Source organism: Pinus tabuliformis, chromosome 2_2 (assembly GCF_031772625.1).
Source record: "Pinus tabuliformis cultivar Carrire ecotype Pingquan chromosome 2_2, CPIR1, whole genome shotgun sequence".
In the NCBI taxonomy this organism is placed as follows: domain Eukaryota; kingdom Viridiplantae; phylum Streptophyta; class Pinopsida; order Pinales; family Pinaceae; genus Pinus; species Pinus tabuliformis.
In genome coordinates this window covers 633,336,155-633,363,599 of record NC_142300.1, presented here as the reverse complement: position 1 = coordinate 633,363,599, position 27,445 = coordinate 633,336,155, and positions in this window count along the sequence as shown.

The following is a 27,445-nucleotide window of genomic DNA, read 5'->3' as shown; positions in this document are numbered from 1 at the left end:
AGGATAATATAAAAATTCAATTGGGTTCACTGAGAATGGAGGGTGCAATACTCCTTGGTGGGAAGAAAGGACTCAAGACGAGATCAAAAAACATGGTAATATCTCTATTACTAGGTCTGATTTCATTGCTGCTATAAAAAGACAATTCTACCCTTTAGCTCCTATGCAAAAAGCTATCATGAATTGGTTAAATTTCAGACAGTTAAAATGTCAAAATGTGCAAGAGTATACTTAGGAGTTTTGGAGAAGATCTCTAATGCTAGGAGTAGACTTGTAGTCACAAGATACTTTGCTGAAAACATAGGAGGTTTGTATAGATATCTTCGACACACCATTCTTATGTTTAATCCCACGAATCTTGATGAGGTCTGTGTTCAAGCTACACAACTTGAAGAAAGAGGGAAAAATGTACAAGAAGAAGGTAAGAAGAAGCCACTCCAGAGTGGTGAAAAAGGAAAGAAATCTAAAGGAAAGTAGAATAAAAATTCTTTTGTTAAGAAAGAAGGGGAGAAACCTGTGTGAAAGAATTGTTCCAAAGAGGGCCATGATGAAGCACATTGCTGGAAGCTTCATCCTGAATTAATATCAGAGAAATTTAACAATAAAGGGAGTCAAAAGACAAACACTGTTGTACAATAAGACTTTGGTTCCGACTTAGGTGATGAAACAATGATTGTAGCCACAGTCACTAATGGAAAATCCGTGGCAAAAAGAAACAAAGAGGAAGCCGTGACAAGCACCAACGCAAAAAATAACTCCAACAACTCTTCAAATGAAGAAGACAAAATTGAGTTGTTCCATATCAGAGCTATTTCCAAACACACCAAGATTGATACAGTGTTTGACAGTGGATCCCAAGCAAATTTAATTTATATAGAATTGGTCAAAAAGTTGAATCAGGAAACCATGCCTCATCATAAACTATATCTATTGGGTTGAATAACCAAGGATGAAAATATTTAGGTCACAAGGAAATGTGTTTTTGGGTTTACTATTACTGCCAATTTTGTTGATGAAGTCGCATTAGATGTAGTGCCACTGGATATTTTTGAAATTGTGTTGGGAAGCCCGTATCTGTATGACTGGAAATCCGTTTTCCATATATTTGAGAAAAAATATCATTTGTTCAAAGATGGAGTGGAGTATATTATGAGAGCCCATCGTAGAAATCTTAATCTATCTTTAGCAAGAGTAGGGAAAATGAAGCGACTGGTCAATTTCAACAAGAATCTCATGCTCCTTATGATCAAGTAGAAGAATGACACAGAGTGTGAATCCTTTGTAGGCTGTGACATGAAGTTGAAAATCAAATTGGTTGATGTGGTAAATCAATATGGAGATATGTTTCAAGAACCAAAGGGTTTGCCACCAAAAAGGGGAATTCAGCACAAAATTCAGCTACAACAAGATTGTCCACTCCCAAATATCGGTATGTATCAAATGCCAATTCTGGATAGTTTATAAATAAGAAACACGTCCAGGAATTGTTAGATAAAGGTGTAATTCGTCCCTCTACTTCGCCATGTGGTTCACCAATTGTTTTGGTACCCAAGAAAGATGGAACATGGCGCATGTGTGTAGATTATCGAGCTTTGAATAAAATTACCATAAAGAATCGATACCCACTGCCCAGAATAGATGATTTGCTAGATCAGTTGAAGAATGCAAAATATTTCACTAAATTAGACTTGAGAAGTGGATATCATCAAGTTAGAATAGTTGAGGAAGATATTTGGAAGACTACTTTTAAAACCAAACAGGGATTGTTTGAGTGGTTGGTTATGCCTTTCAGTCTTTGCAATGCTCCAGCTACATTCATGAGAGTTATGAATGATGTTTTAAGATCCTTTCTTGATGAGTTTGTAATTGTCTATTTAGATGATATTTTGATATTCAACAAATCACGAGAAGAACATGTCAAGCATGTGAGGAAAGTGTTGGATGTCTTGAAAAAAGAACAGTTATTTATGAATATGTCTAAATGTGAATTCGGGAAAACTTCCTTAGTGTATTTGGGCCACATAGTTGGAGGAGGTGGGCTAAAGATTGACTCTAAATTTTAGGTCATTGTGAATTGGCCAATACCCAAATCAGTCACAAAAGTAAGGAGGATTTTTCTGGGAGCATCGCAGTAATGGAGGAAGTTCATTGCTGATTTCTCTTCCATAGCAACTCCACTACATGCTTTGACCAACATGAGGATTGTCTTCCAGTGGGGAGGCAAACAACAAAAATAATTCGATGCTTTAAAAGAAAGGATCAGCTCAACCCTAGTTTTATCATTGCCGGATTTGAAACAACCATTTGAAATACAAACAGATGCAAGTGACTACGCCATGGGTGCAATTATTTTACAGCATGGTAAGCCCATTTCATTTCATTCTAAGATTTTTAATGGTGTTGTTATTAACTATCCTACATATGATAAAGAGCTTTACGCGTTGGTGAAAAGTGTGAAGAAATGGAAGCATAACTTAATGGGAAAAGAAGCCATTATTCACACCGATCATCAACCTTTGCAATATCTGCAATCTCAAACAAAATTGCAACAATCAAGGAACTTTTGTTGGATGGGATACTTACATCAATTCCATTTGATAATCAGGTACAAGAAAGGTATTTATAACAAAGTTGCTGATATGCTTTCTAGACTGGTTGTTAATGTAGCCATTTTACTCAAGAATTATTCTGTTTTTCTTGAAAGTTATGTTGAATAATATGCATATGATGCTGACTTTCAAGAGGTATATTCAAACTCGAGTCAAGGTCACCAAGTTGAGGAATTAGACTACCATGTACCTGATAATATGTTGTATCATTTGGGAAAACTTTGTGTTCCATAGGGAGAGAGAGTAAACGCCACAAGGGAAGCACAAACTTCTCTTATTCCTGGACATTTCGGTGTAAGTAAAAAAATGGAAAATCTTCAGAGGTATTTTTATTGGCCTCGTATGCTTGAAATTGTGTCACGTTTTATCAGAGGTTGTTCATTGTGTGCAGTTAGTAAGCCTAGTAATAAGAAATTAGGATTGTACACACCACTTCTAGTGCCTTCATGTCCATGGGAGAGTGTTTCTATGGATTTTGTAGGAGGTCTTCCTTTATCAAGAAAAGGTCATGATTATTTGTACATAGTTGTGGAAAGGTTCAACAATATGTGCATATTAATGCCTTGTAAAAAAAAAATTACAACTAAACAAACAACTCAACTTTACTTTCAAAATGTATGGGTTCATTTTGGATTACCTACTTTTATTGTAAGTGATCGTGATTCCTGATTTGTTGGGAAAATCTGGTCAAATTTATGGAACTTTATGTACACCAAGTTGAAGAAAGTACAACCTTCCATCCGAAAATAGATGGTCAAAATGAAGTGGATAACAGGACACTTATTCATTTTCTAAGAGGATATTTCACCAACCATCTTAAGTTGTGGGATGAACAATTGCATTATATTCATCATGCTTACAGCCGAGCAAAACGCTCTACTACTCTAACTTCACATTTTGAGGCATGTCTTGGTTATTTGACTAAATCTCCTTTGGATTTCATCTTTGAGAAAGATGTAGCTATAGATGGACATAGCGACATAGACATAGCAAAGAAATTCATTGAGAAAATTTAATTGATTCACCAAATATTTCAAGAACAACTAGAAAATAGTCAAGGAAAGTATACCACAAGGCATGATAAGCATCATGTGGATCATCAGTTTCAAGTAGGTGATGAAGTTTGGATTTAAATTAGCAAGGAAAGGCTTCAAGGTGAAGGTAAAAAGCTGAAACCAATCTGTTATAGTCCATTTAAAATTTTGGAAAAGATTGGTAATGATTCTTTCAAGCTTGATTTGCCTTCATATGTGAAAGTTTGTTCCATTGTTAATGTTGAAAATTTGAGATTGTATGAGCCTGCTTTGATTGGAGATCAAGGAGAAAGTGTATAAATTCCATTAATTGAATATTTTTCTCCAAAATTTCTTGATGAGCTTCAACAAAACACCATACTTGATAGAAGAACGACGTCATCAAAGAGGGGAAATGTTGATTATCTTCGAGTGGGTCTGAAAGGTACAAATCCATCAAAGGCCAAATGGATTGAAGATGGGAAGGTGAGGGAACATTACCCTCATCTATTAAATAACCAAGTATAATCTTTTGGGGTCCAAAAGACTTCTAGTGGTGAAGAGTGATCAGGTGCTTAAAAATCAAAGTGCTAGAATTTTGTTAAACTTAGCTTCAGATCGAAGAGCTCACCATTCTGAATCCAATGGTGCGAATGCCACTCAAATCCGAACTCGTATGCAGAAGTTAAATCAAGTCAAAGTTGAAGTTTGACTTGTCCACATGGCAGGATTGGATGACGTGGCAAATGCCTTTAGTGAATGAAGAGACGCCAAGTGGCAGGCTGCCATTGGCCCCTACATATCAAAAATCACAAAAGACAGGTGGAAAGGTGTTACCGAATTGGCCCCGAGTAGAGAAGGGATGCGATGTGATAAATCGCAATCGCAGATCGGCGAGGGGAGGACAGTTTCAGTAATCGACCCTGGGTTGTGATGCAATGGATCATAGATCACAATCAAAACTCACAGGAAAAACAAAGACCTGCAACAGGTTATCCACCGATTGCGAAATGCGAAAGGGATCCCAGATGCGATTGGATTATAGGCTTCGGTTAATACCCCCATCAGGTTCGTCGATATCGGAATCGCACATCACCCACTATGTTTATAGACCTTAAGCCCACCATAATTTGCTAATTGCGATTCGATCAGCAAAATATGGCCCATCGCGTGGAGAAATTTTTGCCCAGTTAGTGGATTCCAGGCCGAATTTGATGGTTAGTGGCCGAAAAAGGGGAATTTGTTGAGCAAAATGTGGGAGAATTGGGAGAGGTCATAACTTCTTCAATTTTTATCCAAATTAGGTGCAAAAAGAGTCATCACTAGCCGTTTTGTCTATTCTGAACTCACGAAGACAGGTCTTAGAGGCATTTGAGCATTTTAAACACACTTTTGTTGTAATTTTGAGCATAATAGAGAGGCCCAAGCATTGGAAGCTGGACCAAGGAGACGTAGCCTAGGAGGGGTGAAATCCTAATCAAATCTCTGTGTTGTGCGTTGTATTTTGGTGTTCTTTGCTATTATTTTGATGCTGTTCAACATATGTTTTATGTTAAATTGTTTATAACATTTACATAAGAAACTCTCATGGGAATCAATTAATTAAGAAAAAATGGTGAATCCTTAAGCACTTGATAAGAAAACGATAATAATCTTAGGTTTTATTCTGAATGGGGAATTAGCACAACATTACTAATCTGCTCCATTTTAGATCACTAAGCTATCCTTTTTTTTTTAAATTCGCATGTTTGGGAAAGTGAACAAAACTCGTTTTTGGAGTCATACAGAGTCCGTTTCGTGCAAAATGAGTTGCGCTAGATTCAGGATGACGAGAACTATGCGATCATCCATGTTCCACACCAACTGATAACTTTAAAATTTGAGATATTTTTTGAGCTCCTAGTCATTCCTCCCCACTAGAAGCCTTTTGGACCCCAAAAGATCACTTTCAGTTGTCTAGTAGGCGAGGGTACAATTACCTCACCTTTCCAATCTCAATCCATTCATCACTATCTTGGAACTTGTGATATACATGATGCTTTTCATGCCTTGCTTTGTACTTGTCTTTTCTCTTTTCAAGATGATCTTGCACTATTTGATGTACCATTTGGAGTTGTTCAATGAACTCTTTGGCTTTGTCCATGTTATCATCAATAGCAACATCCATCTTACCAAGATAATACAATACATAATGATGCAAATGGTAAAAAAATTCCTCCACTTGATTCCTTTGACTCAATCTTGAATGTACATCTTAAAAGTGTGTATTTGTCTGAACATAACTTTCATGCAAAACAAATTATGCTTGAGGAAAGTAGTTATACAAACTATAGGCCTAGAAAGCAAATCAATAAAATTTTTGCTTATACCTTTCTTATACCTTTTGACCAAGTGGAATAGTAGAAGAAAACCCATCCAATGAAAGTTCCTTTGTCTCTGCAATATAAACACTGCACCACTGAAAATTTCTGAATGAAATGAAATGGGATTATCGTATTACATAAGGGCTGCGCCCATGGCATAGTAACATACATCAAACTGAAACTCAAATGACCTTTTCAAGTTTAGAAGAACAAGTATAAAAGCTAAACTGATCTTTTGTTTCAAAGCATCAAAAGCCTCTTGTTGTTTACCTCCCCACTGGAAGACATTTTTCACATCTGCCAAAGAATGCAAATGAGCTACACTGGAAGAAAAATTAACAAAATATTTCCTCCAACATTGGGTTGTTCCCAAAAAACATCTTATCCAAATGACTATCTTGAGTATTGACCAATCCATAATGGCATCAATCTTGGAGAGGTCTAACTTTAACTCACCTTATCCAATATCATTTCCTAAGTACATCAAAGAAGTTTTATCCAACATATACTTTGACATCTTCAATAACAAATGTTCTTGACATATGACATCGAGTATTTCTTTCTCACACATGACATGTTCATAATGAAATTTTCTGAAAATGAAAATGTCTTCCAAGTAGACTATCATGTCTAAAAATGGCTTCAATACATCTTTCTTCATATGCATGAAAGTAGTAGGAGTATGGTAAAGACCAAAAATCATAACAAGCCATTCAAACAAACCTTTCTTGGTTTTGAATGTCATCTTCCATATGTCTCCTTCAACAACTCTACTTTGATGAAAACCACTTCTTGAATCCCATTCAATGAAATGTTCTCCATTCTTCTTGGGCACCAAAACAATAGGTCCACCACATGGTGAAGGAGGTGGTCACATGATCCTTTTGTTCAACATCCCTTCTTGACATCCGATGCATGTCAATGTTAGAAATAAGACACTTTTTTTGCATTGGTATTTCATGTTGGATTCTCCTCTTGGAAGGAAATCCATTTGCTTTTTGAAACACCTCATCATCATGGTTAACAATGTAGAAATTTTGAATAATATGACACATATTCACAGAGATTATCCTGATTATACACTTATAAGCGGAACATGCATAGTACATAACCTCCTCTATGTTGATCATCAATTTACAGAAGCAGAAACATTCATAGGCACACATAGAAGCATCAATCAAACTCATAAACACAATATGTATCCCGGGGAAAGCATCTTGCTAAAAACCCCACACTATCTTATATTATATTGATTGAATCATGTAACATTACAAAGTACAATGCTTATCACAAGCAATCCAGTACCAGCTCCACCTGTTACACGCAATACAGCTCAGATCTGATCTCCAAATCTATTCCACTGCTTGCCTGCCTCTCCAGTTCAATACCTGCTCAAGAACTGATGAGAATGGCTTACCAAACTCGTATTTGACCTGAAAATAATCACTCACACTCTGTTGGACGTGAGCACAAGCTGCAATTCTTGATATTGGCCAATTCATTGGCATACTCAATCCCTCTGATTGTGCAAATCATCATGCACAACTATAGTCACAACTGATAGCAATCTGATCCTCTAACACCTGCCCCTGCTGAACTGAACATGCACTGACATGCAACTGAGTTAACTGATGTATTCTATAGTTGCATTATGATTTAATAACTTGTGAATTAATTAATAACTAATTCACCCAACTCATCTCTAGTCTATTGATCAGTTAGACTAAATACAACTAGTTTAACAAAGTTAAACTGAACACAACTCCATCAACTGCACCTCCAGTCCACTAAACTCAACTCACTTGAGTTCTAACTGAAGTCTTGCATGCAAATATTAGTCATCCCATAGGTAACCACGTATTTCCTTCTGGGATCTACATGTACCACTTCCGTAGCTCATCCTGAAGTGCTCCAAGAGAATAAGATCAAGTTTATAGTCCAAATATTATTATGAGACAATAATATTTGACTTTTCTATTTTTGATAGCCAGTCTAAATATAGACTTTGATCACTCACACTGTGATCACTCACACTATGGTCACCCACACTGTGGTCACCCACACTGTGATCACTCATACTGTGATCACCCACACTATGATCATCCACACTGTGATCATCCACACTGTGATAAAAAATAGAACTTGCGCCATAATTTTCCTGTGGGCCCACTTAGTGAAGGCGACTCTTTTCACTAAGCTCCATCATCTTGTTGCATTCTCAACAAGCATTTCTTGTTGCACACTTTTCAACACTCCCTCTCAACAAGAAAGGCTTCCTCTCAAACTTGATCCTGTAACTCTGGAATGTTCTCCATGCAACACATTTGGCTAGTCCACTTTCTATGTCATCAAATTCTCTGACTGCTATTGCCTCTGTCGACTGAAAACTCTGCATCTCTGTGCTCTTCAGTATCTGACTGCTCTAGCCTCTGTCACTTTGATCTCTGACTGCATCTGTGCTGCTTCTAGTTCTATCTCCCAGCATTGCATCCGCACTGCACCTCCCCACTGACCTCCCTGTTGGGCTAGAAACATCCTTTGATGCTGAAGCTCTACCTGTTGCTGAAAAGTGCTCCTTCTCTGACATCTACACTACTGCAACATCTCCATGCATCTTGCACCATTGCACACCTCTCTGTGCCACCTAGCACTATGCAAAACACTTGTGCCTCTCGCATTGCTGCAGCCTGCTAGCTATGCACTCTCTTGGGATTCCCTGCACTGTTGCTCTCTCTACCGCTCCATCCGCATCTGTCTCTACCCAATCAGTCAGTTCCTGCTACTACACATCGGGGCTCTCGTAGCATGGTAGCATCCAAGAGGTTGGGTACCTCAAGGATCCTACCCCTCCTCCTTGGGATGATCAATCCACATCACCCCACCTCCTACCTGGAGGTATGGCTGCATGCGATCCCTCAGCCCACCTGGCTCGAAGTTTCCCCCTACTGGAGGTCTCTGGATGAGTAGATGTCTCTACTCGATCTCCTCTCAGCTTCCCTTGTTGTGGCTGCTCCACAACCTCCTGAAGCTGCTGCACCAATCGTGGCTCCTCCACAATCGTCTGAGACTTCTTCTGGCTCTGCATGTTGAGAGGTAATATATGCTCCCTCTCAACCACCAAGTCTCCATCATGACAACGAAAGCATCTCACCTTCGACTTGTCAACCTTCTTCCCATCATTGGAAGAACAAGATTCGGAAAGAGAAACCTTCTCCTTCCCCTTCTTCACCTTACTCGCTAAGGCACAGTTCTCCTCATCCTGCATGGATGAAGAACCGTCTCTGGTGCTCCGTCTAATCTCCTCCTGCACAAGATCCAACCAAAATCTCTCCCATCCTGGCAGTTTCTCCCTTCCATTCACTGAGTCCTGGTAGCTATGCCAACTCTTAGGAAGGTCAAGGAGTGCTAGACTCACCACCCTCATCTGACAGTTACCCCCACACCTCCCAGCTCATCCCGGCATTGGGTGAACTTCGTGAGATACTGGGGCATACTGTCTCCATTCTCACACTTAATGTTTCTGAGTTTTATCTCTTGCTTTGGAATTAAATTTGAATTCCACCAGCTCAAAAACTCAACCACTTCCGATCTAGAATTCGCGAGAACAAAGTATTTCTTGTACAGAGATTGACTGTCTGGGCATTCACCGGATATCTCACCTTCCAAAAGAAGGATGAATCCAGAGGCTACCTGGCCCGATTACAGACTCTGCCTGAAGAAATAAAATGTAAACACTTTCTGAATAATATATTTGATGATCAATACAACACTGATATCATGTAGAACTTCTTCTACAAATCAACTAGCTCTGATACCATGTAGAAATTTTGAATAATATGACACATATTCACAGAGTTTATCCTGATTATACACTTATAAGAGGAACATGCATAATACATAACCTCCTCTACGTTGATCATCAATTTACAGAAGTAGAAACATTCACAGGCACACATAGAAGCATCAATCAAACTCATAAACATAGTATGTATCCCGGGGAAAGCATCTTGCTAAAAACCCCACACTATCTGTATATTATATTGATTGAATCATGTAACATTACAAATTACAATGCTTATCACAAGCAATCCAGTACCAGCTCCACCTGTTACACACAATACAGCTCAGATCTGATCTCCAAATCTATTCCACTGCTTGCCTGCCTCTCCAGCTCAATACCTGCTCAAGAATTGATGAGAATGGCTTACCAAACTCGTATTTGACCTGCAAATAATCATTCACAATCTGTTGGACGTGGGCACAAGCTGCAATTCTTGATATTGGCCAATTCATTGGCATACTCAATCCCTATGATTGTGCAAATCATCATGCACAACTATAGTCACAACTGATAGCAATCTGATCCTCTAACACCTGTCCCTGCTGAACTGAACATGCACTGACATGCAACTGAGTTAACTGATGTATTCTATAGTTGCATTATGAGTTAATAACTTGTGAATTAATTAATAACTAATTCACCCAACTCATCTCTAGTCTATTGATCAGTTAGACTAAATACAACTAGTTTAACAAAGTTAAACTAAACACAACTCCATCAACTGCACCTCCAGTCCACTAAACTCAACTCACTTGAGTTCTAACTGAAGTCCTGCATGAAAATATTAGTCATCCCATAGGTAACCACGTATTTCCTTCTGGGATCATCATGTACCACATCCGTAGCTCATCCTGAAGTGCTCCAAGAGAATAAGATCAAGTTTATAGTCCAAATATTATTATGAGACAATAATATTTGACTTTTCTATTTTTGACAGCCAGTCTAAAAATAGACTTTGATCACTCACACTGTGATCACTCGCACTGTGGTCACCCACACTATGGTCACCCACACTGTGATCACTCATACTATGGTCACCCACACTGTGGTCACCCACACTGTGGTCACCCACACTGTGATCACTCATACTGTGATCACCCACACTGTGGTCACCCACACTATGATCACTCATACTGTGGTCACCCACACTGTGATCACTCATACTGTGATCACCCACACTGTGATCATGCACAGTGTGATCATCCACACTGTGATAAAAAATAGAACTTGCGCCATAATTTGCCTGCGGACCCACTTAGTGAAGGCGACTCTTTTCACTAAGCTCCATCATCTTGTTGCATTCTCAACAAGCATTTCTTGTTGCACACTTTTCAACAAAAAATATCAACCAAATGAGTTTTCAATTTTGAATTACAACCATCAAATGATTCATAATCAACATCAACATTTGGTATGATCATAAGAAGCACTAATTTCTTGCTTGAATTCACTAGTATTTTCATTTGCCCTACATTAACTGATGAAAGGTTTATTTTCTTGCGATGAGCTCTCACAATATACTCCACTCCATCCTTGAACAAGTGGTACTTGTTTTCATGACAATAGAAGATTTCTTTTCTACCATAGAGGTAAGGAATATCCAAAACAATTCCTTATATATCAAACAATACAACATCTGATTCAACTTTCTCAATGAAGTTTGCTGTGATTGCAAACCAAATAATACATTTTATCCTAACCTGTAAGTTTATGTCCATGCATATCCAACCCAATGGATATGGCTTGGGATATAAAATGGTTTCAAGATTAAGTTTCTTGACTAAATCATTAGATATCAGGTTGGTTTGAGACCCACTATAAAAAAGTGTGTCGATTTTTGTATGTTTTGAGATTACCCTCACTTGACATAAGTCAATCCTTGTTTCTTCATTTGGAGTACTAGTGGGACAATTTGATATACTTGTGCTAGCAATGAATTCTTTTTCTTTTATACTTGATGAAAAGAGAAATAGGGGTATATCCATTTCCCCTTTCATATCAATATTCGATCCTAGGACCTGTGGGTTATGGGCCCACAAACCTATCATAAGCATTCTTGAGGCCCTTAAGCCTTAAAACCATGGACCACACATTTATCGGATTTCCATTTGAAAACCGGAACTACATCACTTTATCGCAATACAAAGGGAAACACAGGAATACCCCGCTCTGAAACAATAGATGGATCTTAAAATAATTGAAAACCCCACTATAAATCGTCTGTTCCGCTCCTTCGCACCATTCTGTAGCGCCACTCCGATCTCTGATCGCCGATCGGAGAAACCTCTGATCCATCGACTATCGGCGTATCACCATATCGCTTAATCGATCGTCGGAGTATCGGGCTATCGACAATCGACATTCCCACTATCCGCTATCACTTGCCTCTCTGATTTGCGATCAACGACTAGATCTGGACCGTTGATCCTAATCTCGATCTGACAGTCCACACTTAATCATGTGATCGCGATCGCGCTGTTTCAAAGGCCCGTTCCTTTGGAAAACAATCCACCGATGCGATATTGCCTTCCGGACCTGATAAGGGTATAGGTCCCATCTATAAAATTTCAGGTCCAGATTTCAAACTCAGATTATGTTTTTGCTGTTTCTTAGTGTAACTGGAATTCAGCTTGCCTTCAATGGATTTCTGCACTTAACACAGTTTCTGCCATACTCTACTACGACACACAAAACATTCATTAATATATATCTTTGGATCGCCATTGATCCTACAGTGATTGATGGTCGATCAACACGCATACAAATGGGATTCAAGACACCAATGCATATATACACAGTATAACTGGAAAAGGCGTTAAATACACAGATACATACAACTCGCATATTTCTATTAGATACATATACAAACTTCTATTACAGCCTAAGGCATCTCAACCTTAGGAACAATTCTCCCTCGACTACATTGAATCAATACTCGGGTTTACAATCTCTATCTATCGCTCTGTATTCCTCTCTGTCTCTCTCATGATATATATAAAGAAATATTGGATCAGATCACTGGAAGGATTCGATCAATCCTCTCCATGAATCACTCAACAACTCCCTAATCTCTCTACATGCATACTTATGTGGCAGATTACATTTAATAAGTCTCCTCAAGACTTTTATCCATTCCATCATTTACTCTATTTTGAATAGAATTGTCCCCTTTTTTTCTCAATGGTCCATATCTCCTCCTTCTCTGCTTTGGATTCCCCCTTTAATTAAGGGGGGTTTAGATGCTCCCGCATCAGACTCTCGAGGCACAAAATTTATGACCTCCTGGTCATATGCTTCTCCTTGTCCTTAGCAATTCTACCCACTCCTCAGTGGAACTTCTTTCATGATCTTCTGTGAGCTGCAACCAACCTCTGCAGTAACAGTCTTCTTCTCATACACGATACCTCACCAAGCCCTCCTCACTCACTCTTTTGGCATTCTTCTGGTTCTTTTCTCTGGAACCAATTGAGCACAAATTGCTCTAGGTTGCTGCAAGTCTTCTCACCTTCCACTGCCGCTATCTACACGACAATAAGATCATAACTCTCCAACTTTATCAATTGTACCTCTTTCTCCTTCTGTTTACACTCTTTCTCTTCCTCGCAGGAAATCCTTTCCCTACTCTAATACCACTTGATGAAAATAGAAATAGGGGTATATCCATTTACCCTTTCATATCAATATTCGATCCTAGGACCTGTGGGTTATGGGCCCACAAACCTATAGGAAGCTTTCTTGAGGCCTTTAAGCCTTAAAACCATGGACCACACATTTATCGGATTTCCCTTTTAAAACCGTAACTACATCACTTTATCGCAATACAAAGGGAAACACGGGAATACCCCGCTCCGAAACAATAGCCAGATCTCAAAATAATTAAAAACCCCACTATAAATCATCGATTCCACTTCTTCATACCATTTCACAGCACCACTTCGATCTCCGATTGCCGATCAAAGAAACCTCCATTCCATCAGCTATCGACGTATCACCATATCGCTTAATCGGCCGTTGGAGTATCGGGCTATCGGCAATCGGCATTCCCACTATCTGTTGTCACTTGCCTCTTTGATTTCCAATCAATGACTGGATCTGGACCGTCGATCCTAATCTCGAACTGATGGTCCACACTTAATAACGTGATCACGATTGCGTTGTTTCGAAGGCTCATTCCTCTGGAAAACAATCCGCCAATGTGATATTGCCTTCCAGATCCAATAAGGGTATAGGTACCGTCTATAAAATTTCAGGTTCAGATTTCAAACTCGGACTATGTTTTTGCTGTTTCTTAGTGTAACTGGAATTTGGATTGCCTTCGGTGGATTTCTACCCTTAACACGGTTTCTGCCATACTCTACTACGACACACACAACATTCATTAATATATATATATATATATATATATATATATATATATATATATATATATATATATATATATATATATATATATATATATATATATATATATATATATATATGTCTTTGGATCGCCGTTGATCCTATAGTGATCGATGGTCGATCAACACGCATACAAACGGGATTCAAGACACCAATGCATATATACACAGTATAATTGGAAAAGGCATAAAATACACAGATACATACAACTCGCCTATTTCTATTAGATACATATACAGACTTCTATTATAGCCTAAGGCATCTCAGCCCTAGGAACAATTCTCCCTTGACTACATTGAAACAATACTGAGGTTTACAATCTCTATCTATCACTCTGTCTTCCTCTCTGTCTCTCTCACTATATATATAAAGAAACATTAGACCGGATCACTAGAAAGATCCAATCAATCCTCTCCATGAATCACTCAACAACTCCCTAATCTCTCTACATGCATACATATGTGGCAGATTACATTTAATAAGTCTCCTCGAGACTTTTATCCATTCCATCATTTACTCTGTTTTGAACAGAATTGTCCCATGTTTTGCTCGATGGTCCACATATCCTCCTTCTCCACTTTGGATTCCTCCTTTAATTAAGGGGGGGTCAGATTCTCCTGCATCAATACCCATGGCTGTAATTTTAGTCATCACCCGAATTAGATCCCAAATCCTCTTGAATGATGACAACTGTCTTTTATTTTCCTTTGTTGTTGAATTTCTTTGGTTTCATCTTGGGATGAAGCTTCCGACAAGTAGCTTCATCATGAACCTCTTTGGAGCAATGTTTACATATTGTTTTCTCTCCTTCCTTTTTAATGGATGCATTTTTCTTTCCCTTGAAACCCTTTTCTTTCTCTTTACTCTTAAATGGATTTTTACCACCCTCTTCTGGAGTGTTTTTCCCTCTTGCCTCAAGATGAGTGGCTTGCGCACACACATCATATAAATTATTGGGATTAAACATTAAGATAATATGCCTAAGGTAATTGTGTAAGCCCCCTATGTACTTCAACAACGTGTCTTGTGATTGCAAATCTACACCTAACATTAGAGACCTTTTTTTGAATTCTTGCGTGTAATCTTGCACATTTTGACCTTTAAGTTGTCTAAAGTTCTGCCAATTCATGATGGCTTTCTACATATAAGCTAGAGGGTATAATTGTATTTTAATTGCAACAATGAAATCAGACCAAGATATTGATACTTTACCGTGTTTTTCTATCTCCTCTTGTGTCTTTGATTCCTACCATACTAGTGTTGCATCCTCCATTCTCAAGGACGCTAACTAAATCTTTATATCATCCTCTTGAAGTTTTTGAATTCTGCAATAGACCTCCAACTGACGAATCCAATTATCAAGCTTCTCTGCATTCACTTGACCATTATACATGGGTAACTAAAATTTAACATCAAGTTTTCATAAGGGTGATTTACTAGTTCCTTTTGAGGTATGTTGATGAGTATGAGTAAGGTTTGTGTTAGTGGAAGATAGTGAAGATGCTTGTGAAGAAGAAGATGGCGGAGAGGGTGTAAGTTTACCTCCATTTCTATTACCTCCTCCTGAAGAACCTTCTCCTAGTTTTTCCACTATTTGCTCCAAAAATTGCCCAAAATCCAGCACTGAACCTTCATTTTCACCAAAATTTCCGCTAATGGGCCACCAAATCCTCCGAAATTCGGGCAGATTTGTCAGACGATTAATTTGGCTGCCGAGGCCTAAAAATCATGAGAAAGGTCATATGAGGGCCATGCGCCCAGGGGCTAGCCCTCGAAATTACCCCATTTCCTCCGATGGTCGGTTAGACATTGGTGGTTAGGCATAAATGCTGGCGCTAATGAGAGTGGTGTTCACATGAGTGGTTAAGTCCGCCCCAACCTCCATACTATGCAGCCTTACTCTTTAAATAAGACGCGCGGTCTTAATGGTTAAGACTCACGTATATGGTGCAATGGTGAAGGCTTTGTATTGGTGTTTGGAGGTTGCGGGTCAACCCTCACTGCCTTCGCCTAGACTATAGCAACATTTTTGGTGGCCTCCCTAACTGCCATTGTGATGGCCTTCGACTGGGCCACGTGTCATCCTGTGGGTTGCCATCATTCCAACCAATAAAAACCACTAAAATTTGACCAGTTATAATGTGCCACTTGGCATGATTTCATTAGCCGAGGATCCCTTTGACCAAGTCAACTTTCTCATCACTTGCCCAGTCAAGTCAGCAATACAGACTGTTGACTGGGCTATCCTTTTTTTGTTTTGAAAATTCTTCTGTTTGGGAATGTGAACATAACTCATTTCTAGAGTCATACGTAGTTCGTTCCACACAAAACAAGTTGCAGTGGATTCAGGTTGATGAGCACTACGTGGTCGTCTAGGTTCCACACTAATCCAACAACTTTGAAATTTGAGCTATTTTTTGAGCACTTGATCATTCCTCCCCACAAGAAGCCCTTTGGACCCCAAAATATCACTTTCAGTTGTCCAGCAGGTGAGGGTACAATTCCCTCACCTTTCCAATCTCGATCCATTCATCTCTATTTTGGAACTTGTGATATACACAATGCTTGTAGTGCCTTGCTTTGTACTTGCCTTTGCTCTTTTCAAGATGATCTTGCACTGTTTAATGTGCCATTTGGAGTCGTTCAATGAACTCTTTGGATTTGTCCATTTTACCATCAATAGAAAATTCCATCTTACCAAGATGATACAATACATAATTATGAAAATGGTAAACAAATTCCTCCACTTGGTTCCTCTGAGTCAAGCTTGAATGTACATCTTGAAAGTATGTATTTTTTCTAAACAGAAATTTCATGCAAAACAAAATGATGCTTGAGGAATGTAGTTATACAAACTATAGGCCTAGAAAGCACATAAAAAAACTTGTCGCTTATACCTTTCTTCTAAATTTTGACCAAGTGGAATAATAGAAGAAAACCCATGCAATGAAAATTCCTTTGTCGCTGCAACTTAAACACTACACCATTGAAAATTTCTCAATGAAATGAAATGGGCTTACTGTATTGCATAAATATTGCACCCATGACATAGTCACATACATCAACCTAAAACTCAAATGACATTTTCAAGTTTAGAAGAAAAAGTATAAAGGCTGAACTGATCTTTTGTTTCAAAGCATCAAATGCCTCTTGTTGTTTGCCTCCCCACTGAAAGACCTTTTGCAGAGCTGCCAAAGGATGCAAATGAGCTACAATAGAAGAAAAATTTCCTCCAACATTGAGCTGCTCCCAAAAACCTCTTATCCAAATGACTATCTTGATCATGGACCAATCCATCATGTCATCAATCTTGGAGAGGTCTAACTTCAGCTCACCTTCTCCAATATCATTGCCCAAGTAAATCAAATAAGTTTTATTTAACATATATTTTGACATGTTCTATAAAAAATGTTCTTGACATATGACATCAAGTATTTATTTCTCACACATAACATGTTCATAATGATTTTTTTTTTTTTTGAAAATGAATATGTTTTCCAAGTAGACTATCATGTCTATAAATGGCTTCAATACATCTTTCTTCATATGCATGAAAGTAGTAGGAGCATGGTAAAGACCAAAAATCATAACAAACCATTCAAACAAACCTTGCTTAGTTTTGAATGTCGTCTTCCATGTCTCCTTCAAAAACTCTACTTTAATGAAAACCACTTCTTGAATTTGGTTTAGTGAAATGCTCTCCATTCTTCTTGGGCACCAAAACAATAGGTGAAACACATGGTGAAGGAGATGTTTGGATGATCCTTTTGTTCAATAACCCTTGGATTTTCTTTGTTATTTATGGAATTTCCCTTCTTGACATCCGATGCATGTTAATGTTAGAAACAAGACACTTTTGCTGCAATGGTATTTCATGTTGGATTATCCTCTTGGAAGGAAATCCCTTTGCTTTCTGAAACACCTCATCATCATGGTTAACAACATTAGCAAATCAATTTTCAATTTTGAATTACAACCATCAAACGCTTCATAATCAACATCAACATTGGGGTTGATCATAAGAAGCACTAATCTCTTGCTTGAATTCAATAGCCTTTTCATTTGCCCTGCATTAACTAATGAAATGTCTAGTTTTTTGCGATGAGCTCTCACAATATAATCCAATCCATCCTTGAAAAAGTGGTACTTGTTTTCATGACGATAGAAGATTGCTTTTCTATCATAGAGGTATGGACTAATGAAAACAATTCTTGATATATCAAGCGGTACAACATCTAATTCAACTTCATCAATGAAGTTTGTTGTGATTGCAAACCTAAGAATACATTTTCTTGTAACCTGTAAGTTTGTGTCCTTGCATATCCAACCCAATGGATATGGCTTGGGATGTAAAATGGTTTCAATATTAAGTTTCTTGACTAAATAATCAGATATCAGTTTGGCTTGAGACCGACTATAAAAAAGTGTGTCAATTTTTGTATGTTTTGAGATTAAACTCACATGAAATAATTCAATCCTTGTTTCTTCATTTGGGGTACTAGTGTGACAATTTGATATACTAGTGCTAGCAATGAATTCTTTTCCTTTTATACCCATGGCTGTAATTTTAGTCTCATCACCCGAATTGGATCCCAAATCCTCTTGAATGAAGACAACTGTCTTTTCTTTTCCTTTGTTGTTGAATTTCTTTGATTTCATCTCGGGATGAAGCTTCCAATAATTAGCTTATCGGGACCCTCTTTCGAAACTTTTTTACATATTGTTTTCTCTCCTTCCTTTTTAATGGATGCATTTTTCTTTCCCTTGAAACCCTTTTCTTTCTCTTTAGCCTTAAATGGATTTTTACTACCCTCTTTTGGAGTGTTTTTCCCTCTTGCCTCAAGATGAGTGGCTTGCACACACACATCATCTAAATTATTGGGATTAAACATTAAGGTAGTATGCCTAAGGTAACTGTGTAAACCCCTTATGTACTTCAACAACGTGCCTTGTGATTACAAATCTACACCTACCATTAGAGGCCTTTTTCTGAATTCTTGCGTGTAATCTTACACATTTTGACATTTAAGTTGTCTAAAGTTCTGCCAATTCATGATGGCTTTCTACATATAAGCTAGAGGGTAGAATTGTATTTTAATCGTAACAATGAAATCAAACCAAGAAATTGAGATATTACTGCGTTTTTCTATCTCCTCTTGTGTCTTTGATTCCCACCATACTAGTGTTGCACCCTCCATTCTCAAGGAAGCTAACTGAATCTTTATGTCATCCTCTTGAAGGTTTTGAATTATGCAATAGACCTCCAACTGACAAATCCAATTATCAAGCTTCTCTTCATTCACTTGACCATTATACATGGGCAACTCAAATTCAACATCGAGTTTTCATAAGGGTGATTTACCAGTTCCTTTTGAGGTATGTTGATGAGTATGAGTAAGGGTTGTGTTAGTGGAAGATGGTGAAGATGCTTGTGAAGAAGAAAATGGTGGAGAGGGTGGAGGTTTACCTCCATTTCTATTACCTCCTCCTGAAGAACCTTCTCCTTTGGGAGGTTTGGAGCTTTCACCCTGCAGCCTGGTATTCCTATCTTCATAGAGGAACTTCACCATCTCTGTCATATCAAAGAAATCCTTTGTGAAGACCTTCTCTTCTTCTGTCATGTTTTTAGGTTCTCCCTCATGAGACATGCTCACTAGAGTCTCAACTGAAACTTGAGTAAGAACTGGTGTTGGAGATTGTGGAAAACTTGCCCTCCTTCCCCTTGACCCAACTTCAGGGCTTTCAACCAGCTTCCCTTCTCCTCTTTTGAGTTTTAACCTTGTAATCATGACATAAACTTGCAAACAATAAAATACTTCTTGCACAAATCGTACCTAGTCTCTGATACCAAAAATGATCTGATTAGGAATATTAGTTTTGTTGTGCTAAGATCCTCCTCAGATTATAAACTAAATGCTATTCATGTTCTGAAGGATTCATGAGTTTCTTACAAGTGAAAATGAGTTTTTATGTTAATTTTATGAGCAATCTTAACATAAATAAGAAACTAGACAACAACATATAAATGTACAGAATATCACCAACAACACATCACAATAGGAACCTAATGAAGGAGTTCACCCCTCTTGGGCTACATCTCCTTGTTCCAGTTTCCAATGGCTTGGGCTTCTCTATTATGCTCAAAATGTCTAAAAAGGTGTGTTTACAATGCTCAAATGCTTATGTAACCTGTTCACATGAGTCCAAAATGTCCAAAAATGGCTACCTAGCCTCTTTCTGCCCCCAATTTAGTCGAAAACTGGAGAAGTTATGACCTCTCCTAGTTTCTTCACTATTCGCTCCTCAAATTGCCCAAAATACGACACCGAACCCTCATTTTTGCCTAGATTTCTGCTAGTGGGCCACCAAATGGCACTAAAATCTGGGTGGATTTGTCAGACAGTTAATTTGCCTGCCGAGGCCTAAAAATGAGGAGAAAGGTCATATGAGGGCCATGTGCCCAGGGGCTAGCTCCCGACCGTGGCCCCTTTCCTTCGACAGTTGATTAAACTTCAGCGGTTAGGCATAAATGTTGGCACTAATGAGAGTGGGGTTCACATGGGTGGTTAAGTCTGCCCCAACCTCCATATAGTGTGGCCTTACTCTTTAAATAACATGCATGATCTTAATGGTTAAGACCCACGTATATGGTGCAATGGTAAAAGATTTGTATTGGCGTTGGAAGGTTTCGGGTTCGACTCCCGCTACCTCCACCCAAACTATAGCAACATTTTTGGTGGCCTCGCACGCTGCCACTTGGTGGCCTTCGGCTGAGCCACGTGTCAGTCCGTGGGTTGCCAACATTCCAACCAATAAAAACCATTAAAATCCAACCAGTTAGATGTGCCACTTGGCACGATTTCATTAGCCAAGGAGCCCTTTTACCAAGTCAACATCGACATCACCTGCTTAGTCAACACCAAGTCAGTAGTACACACTGTTGACTGGGATGTCCTTTTTTTTTTTGAAAATTCGCCTGTTTGGGAAAGTGATCAAAACTCGTTTATGGAGTCCTACGGAGTCCGTTTCGCACGAAAAGAGTTGTGTCAGATTCAGGACGACGAGCACTACACGGTTGTCCAGGTTCCACACCAACCCGAAAACTTTCAAATTTGAGCTTTTTTTTGAGCACCTGATCAACCAGTTCCTTATTGAATAGGCCAAAGGAGAACTTGAGTTATAGAAAAAGAGAAAAAATTAAAAGTTACATGTGTCATTGACATCTTAAGAAGCAACAATGGATAGAATAGATCCGAAGCCCACAAGATTCATAATACATCAATCGTATGTAATACAATGTGTTTGATATACCTTACTGATTCTAAAAGAAAAATGCTTGATTGAGATATGGGACATCGTAGTTTCTTTATAAGTCTTTTTCCTCCCCTAAAGCTAGTTTTTGATATTGTTTATTCTTAATGTTTTTTTAGAATATATATATATATATATATATATATATATATATATATATATATATATATATATATATATATATATATCATGAAAGTTAAATATTATTTAAAATTATTATTATTATATAATTTAGCCTCTAAAAAAATGTTTGATAAGGATAAACCACGTTATTATATTTTTAATTATAAAATTAGAGTGAAATTGTTATATAACCATTTAAGATTTTACTTAACTATTATAATTAAAAATAAGCATTTAAGATTCTATTTAAAATATTATAATAAAAAAATCATTTTCTATAAATTCATTATTTTCTATTAGAGTTAGAAGTATGGTGTAAGAATATATTTATTATTATTATTTTATTTTATGATAAAATACTTTTTTACATTTGGTATGAATGAGTGGATTTCTAGTTTTAAAAGATAACTATTAATTAAGAGCGTAAGTTAATTAATAGATAAAATGGTTTTGTTGGAAGAATATGACAATATAATTTCAAATAAGATTATGATTTATTGTTATTTAAAATATATCCTTGAATGTGTAAATGGATTCAATACCCTAAAATACCCCGATGCATTACTTAATTTCTCAACACATGTTTTGTTTTTTAAAAGATGATTGCATTCTTGTAGTCCATTATAATCCAAAGAAGTGAGGCTTTGCACATTAAAATTGTATCAATCCCTTTTTTTATAAGAAATATATTATTAAATTACGTTTTTAAATTTTTGTAGTTAAAGTTATGCTTACAAAAATATATCAATATAAATAAATTAATAAAATAAAAAATTAATTAAAAATAATAACTTTAAATTATGTAATGACTGATTTTTGGATGTAGATTACCATAATTGGAAATCATGTCAAAATGAAAACCTAGTGATCTTCTTGAAACATCCTATAAAAAACGTTTTGGGTAAACACTTATCTCATCCTTAGAGATAGAACGCTGACGTGAAAAGAAGAGAGTGAGACCATAATTATATAGATGAGAGTATTGGATATGAGAAATCTATTAGGAGGAAATTGACCATTGAGAAATACTAGGAAAATGTAAAGAGAAAACAAATCTATTGGTTTTTGGTTTGTTTGTCAAGTTGTCTGTGATCCTCTAGGCTTGACTTGTGGCTCGAGGAGATGTGACCTAGGGGCATCTAAGCCGTCAAAGTCACCTGGGGATCTCACCCAGCCTGGGCCACACCAACCCTAATGATGTAGGAGCATCCGGACTTGGCCAACAATGTGATTGTATGTTCACATGTTGTGGCTAACATGAAATGAATTTCATTGACCTAATTGTTCAAATCAATTTTTAGTAGAGAGGGTTGGATCTCTCGAATTTATTTTTACTTCAATTATGGTAATAATTAGAACATTTTATTATTTTTAGAATAGGTGATAAGTTGTTAGGATAGGTGTGTATCAAAGCTTGAGAATAGGGATTTAATTGTTGAACTGATAAAAATTGAGATTGAGTTGTCAATGCCGTTAGAATAAGATTTGATCTGTTAAAGAGGAAAAAATGTAATGATAGAAAGAGGGAGAGAGGGAGCGAGAGAAAAAAATAGGGTTTGAGAGTGAAAGAAAGAGAGATCAGACAAATTGATGTAATCGAGCCGAGAGGGCCAAGACTATGTAATTTCTATTTACTTGAATAATTTATCTAAGTGTGGTGTGTACGTATTGTTCCTAGTGCAAAAATTCCTTTGTAATCTGTGTATCCGTGTTCTAGACCCTAACTGGGTATTATTCTTCCATTTATGCGTTTTATTGAAAATATCAGTTAAATAGCATTAAGGGTTTTATTTCAAGTCCGTAGACTAAGCACTAAACCCTTTTTCATTATAAAAGTGCTTCCTTCAAAGTTTCATGATTTAAGTTGTTTTGGGAACTTTTTATTCTTTAATCATAAAAGGAACCATGAGTCGGGTAAATATCGTATTGGGAACCATGGGTAGTATTCCAAAACAGTAAATGGTATATCGTAGGGTATTAAAATGGTAAATGGTATTTTTCTAAAATGCGTGATTAACCTAAGGTGGCGACACGTAGCACGAAGAAACCACTTATCTCCTGCGCTCTTGACCTGCTATCTATCGTGCTAGTTATTGCACGACATTTGTTGGATTTGGGTAAATGAGATCAATGGTGAAGATTGAAGCGCTCGGGGAATAGATAAGTCAGGTAAGTGGGACCTTTAGTACGAAATCCATGTGTATAATCTGATTAACGTGCGATTCATTAGTTTTCCAGTAAAAAAACTATTTTGGATTTAGTAATCCACATCATGTGGTATTGGAGCCCAAGGATTAAGTTCTACTACAACAAACATGCCACATAGAAGAGGAGCTGACATAGGTTGGGGAACACCTGTAGCCAATGCAATTTTTCTAGAAGAGATTCGACACCTACGTACAAGGATGGAGACAATGGAAACTGCTCAAAGGAGAGCACCTGATGAAGGAGATGTTAGTGCTGCAGAGGAATCTTCTGAGGAAGAAGAAGAGGATGAAAGCGAAGCTGTCAAAGTTCTCAAAATGTTGGCCAAAGCAAGTGGAAGACCAAAGGTGGAAATACCTTTGTATGATGGGAACCTCAATGTAGAAGAGTTGATGGACTAGATCAGTTCATTAGACAAGTATTTCAACTATGAGGAGGTTGATGATAAAAAGAAGATGAAATTTGCAGTTACTAGATTGAAGGGCCATGCAGCGATCTGGTGGGATGAACTACAAACATCCAGAGAGAGAAAGGGGAAGCCCAAGATCAAGTAGAGGGATAAAATGGTGAGTAAATTGAAAGGTAAATTCATGCCAAAAGATTATCAGTTAAATCTTTTCAGACAATTACAAAATTTGAAGCAAAAAGGAATGACTGTCAAGGAATACATGAAAGAGTTTTATAAGCTGAGCATTAGAGAATGACATGCAGAAGATGATGTAGAAAAGGTAGCCAGATACATCAATTGCTTGAGATATGACATACATGATGAAATCAATTTGTTGAGTCTGAAGACAATTGAAGATGCCTATCAAGCAGCTTTGAAGGCAAAGGAGAAGATGTTGAGGAAGCAAAATCAGAGGAATAGAGGAAAAAGTCTAGCAAGAGGTAGAGGAACTACCAGATCAAGATTCCAGCACTCTCAGGGTGAAGCAGGAGGTTCAAGTAGTAGACCGCCACAGAGAGGAGACTTTGGTAGAGGGAGATTTGCACCCAGAGGAAGAGGTCGAGGAAGAGAAATTCAGTGTTACACATGCGGGGAATGGGGACATGGATCATGGGACTGTCCTCATAATAAAGCAACAAGTCAACGAAATGTGAATGTGGCTGAGGCAAAGGAAGAAAATCCTCAAATTGCAAGTAAAGAAGAACCACCTGAAGTAGGAGAATCCTTGTTATTGAAAAGGGTATTTCTTAAAGCAGAAAAAGAGACAGGAGAGCCAGCTCAGAGAAAGAATCTATTCAGAACTACATGCAAGTCCAAAGGAAAATGCTGTAAAGTGATAATTGAGAGTGGAAGCATTGATAACCTTGTTTCTATAGAAATGGTGGACAAGTTGGGATTAGTGAAAACAATACACCCTACTCCTTACAAAGTATCATGGCTGCAAAAAGGACATCAACTTATTGTGATAGAACAATGCAAGGTAGAGATCTAGATTGGTACTTATAAGGATGTGATATTATGTGATGTAATGCCGATGGATGTATGCCATATATTGCTGGGAAGACCTTGGCAGTTTGATCGGAAAGCTATGCATGATGGGATAAGAAACACTTACACTCTAGAGAAGGATGGAAATAAACACACACTGTTGCCATTGAAGGATGAAGCAGGCAAAGAAGCACTTGGAAACAATGTTATGCTGATAAGTGGGAAAGAACTACTAAAAGAAGTCAAGAAGGATGAAAAGATACATTTTGCTGTCATATGGAGACCTAAGGCAATTTTGAATTCCACAAACTTAGATGATTTATCTGAAGAAATAAAAACTCTGTTGAATGATTTTGCTAATAATTGTGGATGAGTTGCCAAATGCATTACCACCAATTAGGAGTATTAGTCATCACATTGATCTAATACATGGAGCAAGTTTGCCAAACAAAGCAACATACAGGTTAACTCAAGAAAATGCAGAATTTGGGAGACAAGTGCAGGAACTAATGGATAAGGGATTAATCAGAGAGAGCCTTAGTCCATGTGTTGTACCAATAGTACTCAGTCAAAAGAAAGGTGGTGAATGGTGCATGTGTATTGATTCCAGAGCCATAAACAAGATTACTATCAGGTATAGATTTCCTTTACCACGCATGGATGATTTGATGGATTGTTTAAGTGGGTCAAAGTATTTTACTAAAATAGATCTGAAGAGTGGATACCATCAAATAAGGATTAGAGAAGGAGATGAATGGAAGACTGCATTTAAAATAAACAGTGGGTTGTATGAGTGGTTAGTGATGCCTTTTGGACTCACTAATGCACCCAACACATTCATGAGATGATAAATGAAGTCTTGACGGAATATGTAGGCAAGTTTGTCATTATTTACCTTGATGATATTCTAGTTTTCAGTCGAATCAAAGAGGAACATCTGGAGCATCTTAAGTTGGTTATGAGAACTTTGCAGAAAGAGAAACTGCTAATAAATCTGAAGAAATGAAATTTTATGAAAGAAGAGTTAATCTATTTGGGGTTTGTAGTTTCTAAAGAAGGTCTGAAAATGAATCCATAGAAAGTCCAAGCAATTTGGAACTGGCCAACATGGTCTTGCAAGTTTTTATAGAAAATTTATCAAAAGTTTTAGTTAGATTTGTGCACCAATTATTGAAACAATTAAAGAGACTAATCAACCATTCAAGTGGACAGAAGCAACAGATCGAAATTTTAAGTTGCCGAAGAAGAAAATTATAGAAAAACCAGTTTTAGCTTTGCTTGATTTTGAAAAAGTTTTCCAAGTTGAAATTGATGCTAGTGGAGTTGCAATTGGAGAAGTTTTAAGTCAGGAATAGAGACCAATAGCATAATTTAGTGAGAAACTAAATGAAGCTAAGAAGAAATATTCCTCTTATGATAAATAATTTTATGCTATTGTGCAAGCTTTAAAAAAATGGAGACATTATTTGCTACCAAAGGAGTTTGTATTGTATTCTGACAATCATGCATTACAGTTCATAAACAACGAGCCAAAATTGAACTGGGAGCATGCCAAGTAGGTAGAGTTTTTGCAGAGTTTTACTTTTGTGATTAAACATACACATGGTAAGTGGAACAAAGTTGTTGATGCTTTGAGCAGGGTAAATTTCATTGTGTAAGAACTAAAAGTTGGTGTTGTAGGATTTGAAGAAATGGTTGATATGTATAAAGATGATGAAGAATTCAAAGATATTTATGTAGTTGTACAAAATCCGGTAGTTCATAATAGAATACAGTGGTTGGATTATCTTATCCAAGGAGGCTTACTATTTAAAAGTAACAAATTGTGTATTCCCAAATGTTCTATGAGGGAAAACATAATCAAGGAGAAACACAGTGGAGGGTTATCTGGACACTTTGGACAAGACAAAACCTTTGCTCAGGTAAATGACTTTTACTATTGGCCAAAGATGCAAACTGATGTTAAAAATTTTGTTGAGAAGTGTAGGATCTGTCAACATGCTAAGGGGAGAAGCCAAAATACAGGATTATATCAGCCATTACCAATACCAGACCGACCATGGGATGTAGTTAGTATGGATTTTGTTTTGGGATTACCTAAAACTCAAAGAGGAAATGATTCCATTTATGTTGTGGTAGATATA